The sequence below is a fragment of the Notamacropus eugenii genome, chromosome 2, assembly GCF_028372415.1.
Source record: "Notamacropus eugenii isolate mMacEug1 chromosome 2, mMacEug1.pri_v2, whole genome shotgun sequence".
NCBI lineage: Eukaryota > Metazoa > Chordata > Mammalia > Diprotodontia > Macropodidae > Notamacropus > Notamacropus eugenii.
The window spans coordinates 18123575-18135407 of record NC_092873.1 but is presented as its reverse complement, the minus strand read 5'-3'; the positions used below and the strand labels follow the sequence as shown (position 1 = coordinate 18135407).

Sequence of the window (11833 nt, the reverse complement as noted above, 5' to 3'; positions counted from 1 at the left end):
CCCGCCCCCGCGGCGACCCCAGCGCGCAGGCGTGCAGAGAGGAGGACAAGGCTGCCAGCGCGCAAGCGCCGGGGCCGGAGAGCGCGCCCGCACCGCGGCGCAGCGCGCAGGCGCCGATTCCGAAGGCCTGACGCGCTCCACCCCGCCTTCCCCAAAGCTCCAAACAGAAGCTCTCTCCGTCTCCTCCGCCTCCACGTAGAAGCCGGCTCGTAGTTCCCTGCTCCAACGCGCAGGCGCCAAAAAGGTCGGCCATCTTTCCCACTTCCCCAACCCCCCCCGCCCCCGCCGCCCCAGCTCCATCGCGCAAGCGCGGTAATTTTCCCATTAGCAGGAGCCGAGCCAGTACCGGGTAGGAGGGAACAGAACCAAGCCAGTGCGCACGCGCGGTTTGAGCCTGTGACTCCAGGAAAGCGACAAAAGCCTTGGGACTGCAGTGAGTCCCTTGCCTCGGGCCGGGGGGGCCCTTTTCCCCTTCACCTCCAGCGTCCTCTGGGGGCTCCTCAATTGTGGAAGGGACCCCCAGGGTGGGAGCGAGGAGGGGAAAGTAGCTGCAACTGAAAACAGTAACTCAAACCTAAACTTTTTCCTTTGCCGTGGGCAGCCAGCATTTATTAAACGCCTACTGTTTACCGGGCACCTGCTAACCTGGGCATATCCAGAAGGGCAAAAACCGGTCTGCCCCCTGAGGACCGCCCTGCCTCCCATTTTTCCGCCCAGGAATTCGCGGGAACAGGCTCGTATACAAACATACAAAGTTGCCCTTATTTTAAAAGTTACATTGTATCTCCTTTGCAACTTTGTATCCATGCCTGTTTTCTTCCATTTTCACACGGATTTCATTTCCAAACATGACCATGAAGATAATGGTAGTGGAACAAACAGGCTTCCGGGGGGGAGGAGGGGGGAAGATTTGCACAAACACTTTTAAGTTAAATCTGATTATTAACACTTTTAAAATGTAGTCAATTAAGAAACCAACGACAAATCAAGCGCTGATTTGTAGGGATTGCCGGTTTCTGAGGTGTAAGAATTCACCTGCCTTGCCGGCTCTGTTAACAGAGAATTAGAAGGAAAGAAAAGAAAACGGTTTAGCCAAGCTATCCATGCACCAGCTTGTGTCTGGCAGGAGCTGCAATATTCTACACTCATAGTCTCGTCAAAATCACTTCGATCCAATTCACCTGCATGTCATAGCATCACCTCCCTGATGTCATGGTCCTCTTCAAGAACAAAGGACAACAACATTGTTGTTAATCAGTTCAAACCCTCTTTTATTTATTTATTTATTTTCAAGGCAATGGGGGTTAAATGACTTGTCCAGGGTTACACAACTAGGAAGTGTCAAGCGTCTTAAGCAGGATTTGAACTCAGATCCTCCTGACTCCAGGGCTGGTGCTCTATCCACTGCACCACCTAACTGCCCTAAACCTCTGATTTATAATTTTTTAATATCGAAAAAATTCCCAAAGTTAAAAAATTTTATTGATGCTCAGTGGAGAGAGCACTCATTGACCTTGCGGTCACAGGACCAGAGATGAAATCCTAGAAATAATTTACCACACAAGTGAACCTTGGTAAATCTCTTAATGGTGACTTCTCTGGGCCTCAGTTTCCTCAGCTATAAAATGAGTATTTGAAGCCAGATGACTCCTAAGTTTCCTTTCAGGCCTAGATCTAGAAGTATAAATTTTTGCTGACTCTAACCCACTTTCAAGCTCAGGGTGATTGGATTTGATGCCCTCTGACCATCTTTCTGCAATGCTGCTGAGGGCTAACTTGTTCATCCCCACCCTCTGCCTCTGACTTTGCTTCTCTACTTTGGATTCTGACTAGGTAGATCAGGGTAGGGAGGGACCCCTAGACACACCCCAGTAGTCTCTGGTCAGGTTTCTGCCATAGGTATCATCCCTTCCCTAAGCTATGACTTTTACCTCTTGTTCCACTAAAATCCCACCTTCTACCTGAAGGCTTCTAGATGCGCCTTTAATGCCATTGTCTTCTTTGTTGGTTCATAGTTGTCTGCACATCATCTCCCCCATGAGACAGTACACCCCTTAATAGCAGGGGCTGTAGCATCCTCAGCACTTAGCACAGTACCTGGCATCGTTTGGTATGTGCTTAATAAAGTTTATTAATTGACTGTGCTGGGAAAAATAATCAATCCATACTCTGCTATTCCTCAAAAGGATGAACTCCTCCATTGTTTGTACCATCCTGAAACTTCCCAGATCCAAATGACACTCTCTGGGCTGCCGCTTTCCTTATTAGGATGGAGGAACCGAGGAACCAAGTAGCAGGAGGCCTCACAGCCAGTATTCCAGGGTCCCAATCCCCCACCTTCCCTAAGCAGATCTGGAAAATGTGCCAGATCTAATCTGGATGGAGAAATCCATGAAAAAAAATCATATTGAGTTGTTTTGCCAGCCCAATTTGGTCTAGGAAAATAGACAGAAAGGGATCTGGCCAGAAGCCCTCCAGTGTTGTGGACCAGGGTGAAAGGAGGTCAGACCCACCCCTGAGTGGCAGGAGAGGAACAGGTGCCAACACTAATCAGTTCCAGGTCTAAGATCAAGGTGGATGGAGGAGGAGACCTGTTCTCAGGGATGGCATTCTGGGGTAAGGAGCAGCTGAGGAGGGCCTGAGTTGATGTACATAGAGGCAAGCTTAGATGCCATCAGCAGCAGCAGTAGTATGGCTCAGATCTCAGAAGAAGAGCAGGATCTCAGTTCCAGCTTCTTGCCCAGCCTATGGAAGAGTAACCAGGGCAGGAAACTCAGTCTAAAGAGGAGCCTATAATTCTATCACTCTGAACGCACAGAGTGTTCCAGCTGACTGGTAGGGGCTGGTTCCAGCAGCATCTACTGATGCTCAGACCCAAACCGTGGTCAGGAACTTATAGAGCTCAGACTTGGGCTGGGCTGAGGAGGACAACGATTAGATTTTGCTTTGGATTAGACCACTTTGGGAGCACTGAAAGCTTATGGGTCTCCAGCTTGAATTGTCCCTGAGATCCTGGAATAACATAACATTCAGTACCCTAAGAAGACAGCAACAGGACCAGTCCAGATGTTCCCTCCAAAAGCACATAGAGTCTGGCCCTAATACAAGCCTGAAGTCAGGAAATAGGCTGGAAAAATGAACCTGCTGCCCCCCAAAAAAGGATCCCACCATAAAAAGCTATTTTAGTGACAGGGATGCTATCACCAAGGCAGAAGAGAATAACTCCAAAACATCTCCAAGCAAAGCCTCAAGAGAAACAACCTGGGTACACATTCAACTAGAATTCCTGGAAAAGATGAAGCAGGTTTTTTTTGTTTTTTTCTTTAATGAGTTAAAAACATTTTTGCAAATGAAATGAGAGCTATGGAAGAAAGAATTGAAAAGGAAATGAATAGCTTGGCAGAAGAGGCATCAAATCTGCCCAGGCAACAAACTCCTTGAAAATTAGAAAGGAACAAATTGAGTTAATTGAATTAAAGATATATGTACATATGTATGTATGCGTACATATATGTATGTATACCTATACAAAATGTCCAGAGGATGTATGTATGTATATATGGGTATGTGTATGTGTGTGTGTGTGTGTGTGTGTGTGTGTGTGTGTGTGTATAAAATGTCCAGAAGGAGAGAGTGCTTACAGCTGGCAGGATTGGGCAAAGCTAAGATGTGTATAGACATCACCCCTGTGTCCTTGGGTGGAGTAGAAAGAACTGGGAAGACCTGGCTTAGAAGGCCAGCTCTGCTACCCACTGGCTGTATGACCTGGGCAAGCCGCTGTGCTCCCTGGATCTCAGTTTCCTCATCTGTAAAATGAAGAGTTTATATCAGATAATTTCAAAGCCCCTTTTTAGCTCCATACATTATGGAAGAGTGGTGCAATGAGGTTGGAAGTATCATTATTAGCCTTTAGCAAATGAGAAAACTGAGTCCCAGGGAGGTAAGGTTGGATAGAATGGATAGAGTGCTAGGGCTGCAGTCAAGGAGACCTAGGTTCAAATCTGGCCTTAGACACTAGCCAAGTCACTTAACTGCTGTTTGCCTCAGTTTCCTCATCTGTAAAATGGAGATAACAGCACCTACTTGGCAGGGTTGTTGTGATCAGTTGAAATAATTTTAAAGTGATAATGCCTGGAAGATAGTAGTTACTATAGAATTTCTAAATGGCAGAACCTGAATACAAATCTGACTTGATGACTTCTAGGGCCCCTTTAAGCTCTAAATCTAATCTTGGCAGCCAGATTCTGCTTGTTTCAGGTGCAAGAATGACAGTTTTGGAGTTGGAAGTGACTTCTAGGGACATGTAGGTCCCGAGCTTCTGAAACTTTTCCCACCTGCAACCTCTTTTTGGTTTGGACTGTGTTGGTTGGCATTGTGTGGCTGGAGATCATGCACAGTGTAAAGTGCAGATTCATCACAATTTTAAATTTTTAATTAATTTTTGGTCATTGCATATTTGTTAACCTTTTACAGTTGCCAAATTTTTGATCCACAGTTAAGAAGTGCTGAACTGTAGTCTAAGCCATATGATCAGGAATCTCATCTACAAGTAGTCAAACAACTTTTCCTGGAAGACCTCCAGTGATGGGGAACTCACTAGCTCTCAAGGAGGCCCATTCTGCGGTGATACCTGGAGTTGAACTCTTCAGGAGTTTCCTTACATAGAAGAGTCTGTCTGGTTCAATGCCTCCTTCTTGTTGTTCCCGGTGCTGACCACTAGAGGGCATTTCAATCATGTCCAACTCTTGGCAACCCCATTTGGAATTTTCTTGGCAAAGATACTAAGAGGGGTTTGTCATTCCTTCTCCAGCTCCTTTTACAGATGAGAGGGCAGCTAGGTGGTACAGTGGATAGAGCACCAGTGCAAGAGTCAGGAGGACCTGAGTTCAAATCTCATCTCAGACACTTGACTCCCACTAGCTATGTGACCTTCAGCAAGTCACTTAACCCCAATTGCCTCATCCTGGGTCATCTCCAGTCATCCTGATGAATATCTGGTCACTGGATTCAGATGGCTCTGGAGGAGAAGTGAGGCTGGTGACCTGCACAGCCCTTCTTCACTCAAAACAAAGTCAAGTGCAAGTCTTGTCATTATTTCTCTAATGTCATGGTCTTCTTTGGCAAAGAAGGATGAACACATACAGATGAGAAAACTGAGGCAAACAGGGTGAAGTGACTTGTCCAGGGTCACACAGCTAGGAAGTGTCTGAGGCTAGATTTAAGTTCAGGAAGATGAAGTCTTCCTGACCCCAGGCCTGGTGCTCTATCCACTGCATCATCTAGCCACTCTCTAGGGCCAAGTAGAACAAGACTGATCCCCCTTCCACAGCTCCTCAAATGATTGAAGATAGCTATGATGCCCCCCCCAAATCCCCTCTCATCCAGGACAAATATTCCCAGTTTCTTCAATGGATCTTCCTATAGCCCTTCCCCATGGTCACCTTCTCCTTGGACGCTTGCCAGCTAGTTAACATCCTTCTTAAACTCTGGCACCTGGAGCTTAACGTATTACTCCAGCAAGGGTCTGGGCTGGCCCAGGGGCTCTTTTAGAGGCTTTAAGTCGCTTTTCTGATGATGTCTTCTGTTTTTGCATCACTTCTGTCTTCCACTGTATCTTCCCCCTCCTCCCAGAGAATGAAAACAAAATTCAGTGAAATGAATCAAAGAGTAAAGCGCCATAGGTGCAGAAGTGTCCAGAGCAGAGCTTTCTGTTGTAGACAAGAAATGGCCCTAATATGGGTGCCTGCAGACTGGCCACACTGAAGTCGCAGCACATGAAGGACCATTGCTGTGCATAAGAAATGATATGATGAATTTGGAGAAACTCGGGAAAGCCTCTAGGAGCCAATGCCAAGAGATGCAGTAAGCAGCACCAAGAGAAGAAATACAGAATGGCCACAGTAATGTAAAGGAAAACAGCACTGATGAACTTCTGAGCTCTGATCAGAAAACTGGGGGTGAGCGTCACTCTCAGGGTAGAAGTGGTGGGTTATGGATGGATGCAGAGTGAGGTATGCTTCAGAGAGGACCAGTATGTTGGTGTGTAACTTATTTAGATTCTTTCCATTGCAGAGAAAGGCATTTGGGAGGTAAACGAATGCACCAAAATGTTGGGGGTGTAAGCTCAGTTCCATGTGGACAGTCTTGGGCAGGTAAAAGTGAGGACTTCTAAACCTTAGAGTTCTCATGAGGCCCCCCAGGGAACAGCAGGGAATTGAGGTGTGAGACCCGGGCTATCTCGTGCATTTCCACCTCTTCCCGTGGGAACATGCTGGGAGAGAGCATCCCCGCCCTCGAGATTGGCCCGGGGTCTGAGCACACCTATTGTTGTCTAACAGGCACGGTATTCAGGTGCAAACTATGCAGCGGGAGAGCTTAAGTAGGGTCAGGAAAGCCTGAAGGCACTCTTAGCGCTGAGGGGCCCTTAGAGGATAGAAGGCCCCTCTCCCGTCTCCCCTCTCCCCTCTCCTTTCTTCCCTCTCCCCTCTCCCCTCTCCCACTCCCATTTCCAATCTCTTACTGTAAGATCTTTGCCTCCTTGGGAAGAGGATTCCTCTCTCCTGAGGAAGAATTCCCCCTGCACATGTAACCAAGACCCTGAATAAAGCCTAACCCTTGTTTGACTCTGGAAAGTCTCTTCTCTCATACGTTTATCTGGTTTGGCCAGCCGAAGACCTGCAATAGGTAAGGTAAGACTCGGGTAGCCCTTAGGCCTCTAGGCCTGACACCAAAAAACAGGTATAGCCCTGAGAGGTGCATGGAGAGAATGAGACGGGAGAGGACAAATGTGTGTCCTCCTGCATTCTGGAGGCTGATTACAATTGTAGGTAAAATGACCCAATCCTTGTATGTCTCTGAGTGTTTTAGTGTCAGACACCAGGGGGCACTAAGAACCCCAGGTTGGTCTGTTTAGATTCACACTGAATTGAAGGAACCCTTTGGTCTGAACAGTTGATTTTTATAGGTGGAGATTGTGCCAGATACAAAGACATGCAGCTGGATGAGGGCTAGAGCTCTGGCCTTCTGACTGCCAGGTCTTCACAATATGGCTCCAGGACTCAGTCCAAAATATGGATTTTGTATGTCTAGCCTCCATAAACTGTGCTCCAACTGGTGTCCTTGACATCCTTAAACTCAGTATTCTATCTCTGGCCTCTGCACCTTTGGAAAGGCTGTCTCCCAAAAGAGTAAGTTCTTGCCACCCAAGTTCTATCAAAGGCTTAACATCAGAAATTAGGATCTAATTGGCTCCTGGGATTCTAAGATATAAAGCTGGAAAGGACTTTAGAGACCATTGAGTCCAAGGACCTCATTTTTATATAGGAAGAGACTGATGTGGGAAACAGGAAATAAGTTTTATTTCCACACTTTGATGAGGGCGGTGTGTGTGACCTAATACAGGGAGGTGAAGGTCAGAAAATTACTGTGCGTGCTCAATAAGTTTTTTGAGGGAAAACCTGTCAGAGGAGAATATGAAGTCACATGGCCAGGGGATGGTATCAAGGGAGATCCAAATTTTGGAATTCTGTAAGGGTTCTGCCTCATCCTGACATGGTCATTGTCTTTCCAGTTCCATGCTGGAAGCTACCTTTCCTTGCCGGGGAGGGGCAAGGTGCAGGGGAAGAGATGTAGAAGGCCTTCCCTCCTCTGAACTCCATTTTTATTAACTTTTCCTTGCTATCTTTTCTGGTGTGTCAAGTTCATCTGTAAGACAGAGGCTCAGAGAGGCTACTCAGCATGACTCCCAGCAGGGACTGTATTCAGGTCTTCCCTCCAAACCTGGTGTTTTTCAGTTGCGCTGCCTTGCCTGTGTGGCTCCCAGTGGGGGCTATTCACCACTTGCTCTTACACTTCCCTTCTCAGAGGGATCCCTTTCTGTCAGCATCTTGGGCACCATGTTTGCCAAGGAATTCCTCCTTGCAGCCCACTCACATCCATTGTATCACATGCTGCCATTCACCACCCTTCTGCCTTTGTTATGTATGTGTTTTGGGTGAAGTGAGGTAACCTTCTCTCTCATCTGCATGCTCCTAAGCCCTTTGATGAACTTCAGCTTTGGAGACTTATAGAGACTGGCCGTAGGATTTCCTCCAGCTGCCACCTTCCACAGGAGGCCTTTCCTCACCCCCTTTCATTCTAATGCCTTCCCTCTGGTGATTAGATTCATTTATCCTGTATAGAAGCTTGTTTGTTTGAATGTCATCTCCTGATCAGATTATAAACTCCTTGTCTTTTTGTATCCCCAGTGACTGGCACATATTAATCAATGCTCATTGACCCACTGAGGAGTTAAGTGACTTCCCCAGAACCATGAAACTATTAAGTAGCTGAGGCTGGATTGGAACTCAAGTCTTTCTGACTCTTAGCCCAGAGCTCTCTCTGCCCACTGTGCCACAGAAGCCATTATGTGGCTCCCAGGCCAGCTCTCTAGTTGCTTGGCCCAACATCAGATTACTTCTTTAGAAAGAGGAACTAACTCAGTGTTGATTCAAGCCCACAGAATGGGTCCATCTCAATGTCATGGACAGCCAGCCACACTGCCCTTGGATAGTGACAGCATCGGTTTGCACATGACAGTGAAGGGTCTCCGAGAGTTCATGGGGGTCCCTCCTCTCAGAGGGCCTAGTAGCCAGGCAGGGTCCTGGATAGTCAACTTCTCCCTGCTGCAGTCTGGTCCATTTGACCCCTCATACTTCTCTCCCTAGCTAATGGGAAATGAACATCTTGCAGAGGTGGTGGGGCTGACTCCAGTGGCCTTGGGAAGTGCAAGTTGGAGAATAGAACCCTACATTTGGGGTCAGGTGTGGGGAGGCCCTTCATTATACTGGTTGTCCTCCTTTGGATACTCCAGTTTTTCAACATCCCTCCTGAAATGTGGCTCCCAGACCTGAGCCTGATGCCCTCATGTGGTCTGACCACAGTAGAGCAGTGGGACAGTTCCCTTGAGTCCTGGATACAGATGTCTCTGCTAATAGGGCCCATGGTCACTGGTCAGTTGTTTTCAGTAATGGCAGACTCTTCATGACCCCATTTTGGGTTTTCTTGGCAAAGGTACAGCAATGGTTTGCCATTTCCTTCTCCAGCTCATTTGACAGATGAGGAAACTGAGGTAAACAGGATGAAGAAGCTTGCCCGGGGTCACCCAGCTAGTAAGTGTGTGAGGTTGAATTTGAACTCAGGAAGATGTCTTCCTGATTCTAGGCTAGGTGTTCTATCCACTATACCACTCAGCTACCTATTGAACTTGTGGTCCACTAAAACCTTCCTTTTCAAACTGCTGTCCAATCTTCCCCATCTTTTCACTTGTGAAGTTACTTTCTGAGTCTGAGCTGAGACAGTTATATTTATCCTTATTAAATACCATCTTTTAAAATTAGACCCAGCACTTTAGCTGGCCAGGATCTGTTTGGACCTTGTTACCCAGGGTAAGCTCTCCCTCCTGGATTTGTATTATCTGCACCATTGAGAAGCCTGCCATCTTTGCCTCTATCCAAGCCATTGTTTAAAATGGCTTACCATCCCTCTGATACTCCTCCTTCTGTGATGACAAGAGGTCCATGTAAAGAGACTTTCAAAGGGAAAGTGATTTCCTAGGTGAGGTCAAATAAAACTCTAGTAAAAATCACAGGGCTGCTAGGTGGCGCCACAGTGCACAGAGAGCCAGGTCTGGAGTCAGGAAGACTCAGGACATTTACTAGTGACCCTGGGTAAATCACTTGTTTGCCTCAGTTCTCTCATTTGTCAAATGAGCTGGAGAAGGAGATGGAACCACTCCAATACCTTTGCTAAGAAAGCCCCAAATGGAGTTATGGAGAATTGGATACAACTGAGCAAAAAAAGACTAACTCAACGTCCACCCAGGTAGAGATCTCCCTGCTAAGAGCTGGGCAACCCTGATTAGTCCAGACTATGCCAGAGAAGGTAGGAAGAGGGAAAGCTGACCAGAAACGCTGGCCATGGGTAACACTTCTGTCAAGCTCATTCTCTCTGGTCCAATCCCTGAAATGGGGAAATTTTCCACTATGGACCATCCATGCTGAGTCAGGGAGGGTTTCAAGTATTCTTAGCTGGAGGAAAGGAGGGGTGTGTATATGTGAGAAAGGATGGAGGGCCCCAGGAAGTACACAACTGATAATGGAGGGGCAGTGAGGAGGGTCTAATTCCATGATGGTGTGGAAGTGAAAAGGAATATTCTTTCCTCCTCTTCCCCTTTTGGGAATCCTGTCCCATCTGCAGATTTTTTAAATTAAGCTGAAGGGCCCTTAAAACATAAATGAGATTTGAAGGGACCTGGGAACAGAAAACCTGGCACATAAGCTCTGTCTAGTTTACTCCTCCATCCCAAGAGCCTTTAGTCACCCAGAAGATTAGTGGCCATTCCAGAGTGGGAACTCTGCTGGAATGACCTTGTCTGCTGCCAGGGGACTCCCTGCTGGCACTTTCCCTACTCAGTACAAATAGCGTCCGAACCTGCATGGAGAAAACATTTGAGCACAGTGGTTTTGGTCAAGCAGTGGGTGAGTGTGGCCCAAGGCTCCCAGGCCTGACCTCCAAGCCAGGGCGGCACCACTCAAGGGTGACTGAGGTCAGTGCAAAGGGTTGTTCAGAACTAGAGCTGGGTTCCAATCCTAGTTCCATTGCTTATTAACCGTGACCCTGGGCCAATCCTATCCCCTCTTTGGGCCTGGTTCTTCCTCTGTAAAAGGAGGGGGATAAACAAGAAGGCCTCTCAGGTTCCCTTCAGCTTGAGTGCTGGGATTCTCCATGAAGCAGGAGGTAGGCATTAGGATACGAACCTTTTAGCAGACTTGACTTTTTAAAGGCCTCTTGGCCCTACTTTCCAGTCACTTGTAAACAGGTTTTTGGCAAGTGAAGAACCATCCAGGTTCCTGTCTTGCCCACCAAAAAATGGTGGAATTGAATTGCACCCAAGCAGTGGTGTAAAAGCTGTAGAGCCAAGGACTTGGTGGCCAGAAGTGGGAACCAATGCCAGGTCCCATAAAATGTGAGGGTGATTTGTTGGGTAGGGTCTCCATGAGGGAGGCCGTGCAAGGATCAGTACCTTGGCCTCCAAATTTCTGCTATTGGGTCAGCTTGCAGCTGGGTTATCCCTAAGACCAGCTTCGTTAGGGCTCCTTCGTTAGGACAGCGAGCCCCCTTTCAGCCCTGCCCTCTCACCCTGCTTCCTCTCCTCTCCAGGGCTGCCCTTGTCTGCAAGGCCTGGTGCTCTTGAGGAAAGCCAGAATCCACTACTGTCCTAGCAACCGCCATCCACTCAAGGACTGAGGGGCACAGAAGGAGATGGTGGCTGTTATCAGGGGTTCAGCAAGATCCCACAAAGGAAACAACTCAACTGGGGGAACAGGCATGACAAGGGGGGGGGCAGGAAATGGAGAGAGGCATGTATGGTGGAGGAAACCACCCAGAGAGAGGATGCAGACTCTGGGAAGCCTGCCTGGTTCAAGGCCAACACAAGGAGTCACAAGGCATGCAATGCTGTCCGGGACCTTTGAGCCCCAGGAGCCCAGAGCCGGTCACACAGGTGTTCCCAGTTCAAATCTCTGAGTCTTTGCACTGTACCCACCTCTGGCCTGTATTCTGCAATCTGACTATGTCTCATTACTCATTTCATTATTGAGGAAACATTTATTAAATGCCTGCTGCATTCAAGGCCCTGTGGATACTAGGGAGGAGATAAAGAGAAATAAGACGTGATTCCCTGGTCTCTCGTTAGTCCTGGACTAATTCGCTTATCGAATCTCTTTAGAGAGCTGAGAGGCAGGCAGGGCTGGGGAATTAGGTGAATGCCCGTTGTCACTGGAAAAGCTAGTTG

At 47.7% G+C, this 11833-nt stretch overlaps 1 long non-coding RNA gene across 1 annotated transcript; it reads left to right on the top strand.

Moving 5' to 3' along the window:
* The first annotated feature begins 76 nt into the window (after window positions 1–76).
* Window positions 77–11715, top strand: LOC140522190 (uncharacterized). Its single transcript, XR_011973247.1, has 2 exons — window positions 77–244; window positions 11200–11715. It is a non-coding gene; the product is annotated as an uncharacterized lncRNA (long non-coding RNA).
* Window positions 11716–11833: the final 118 nt, after the last annotated feature.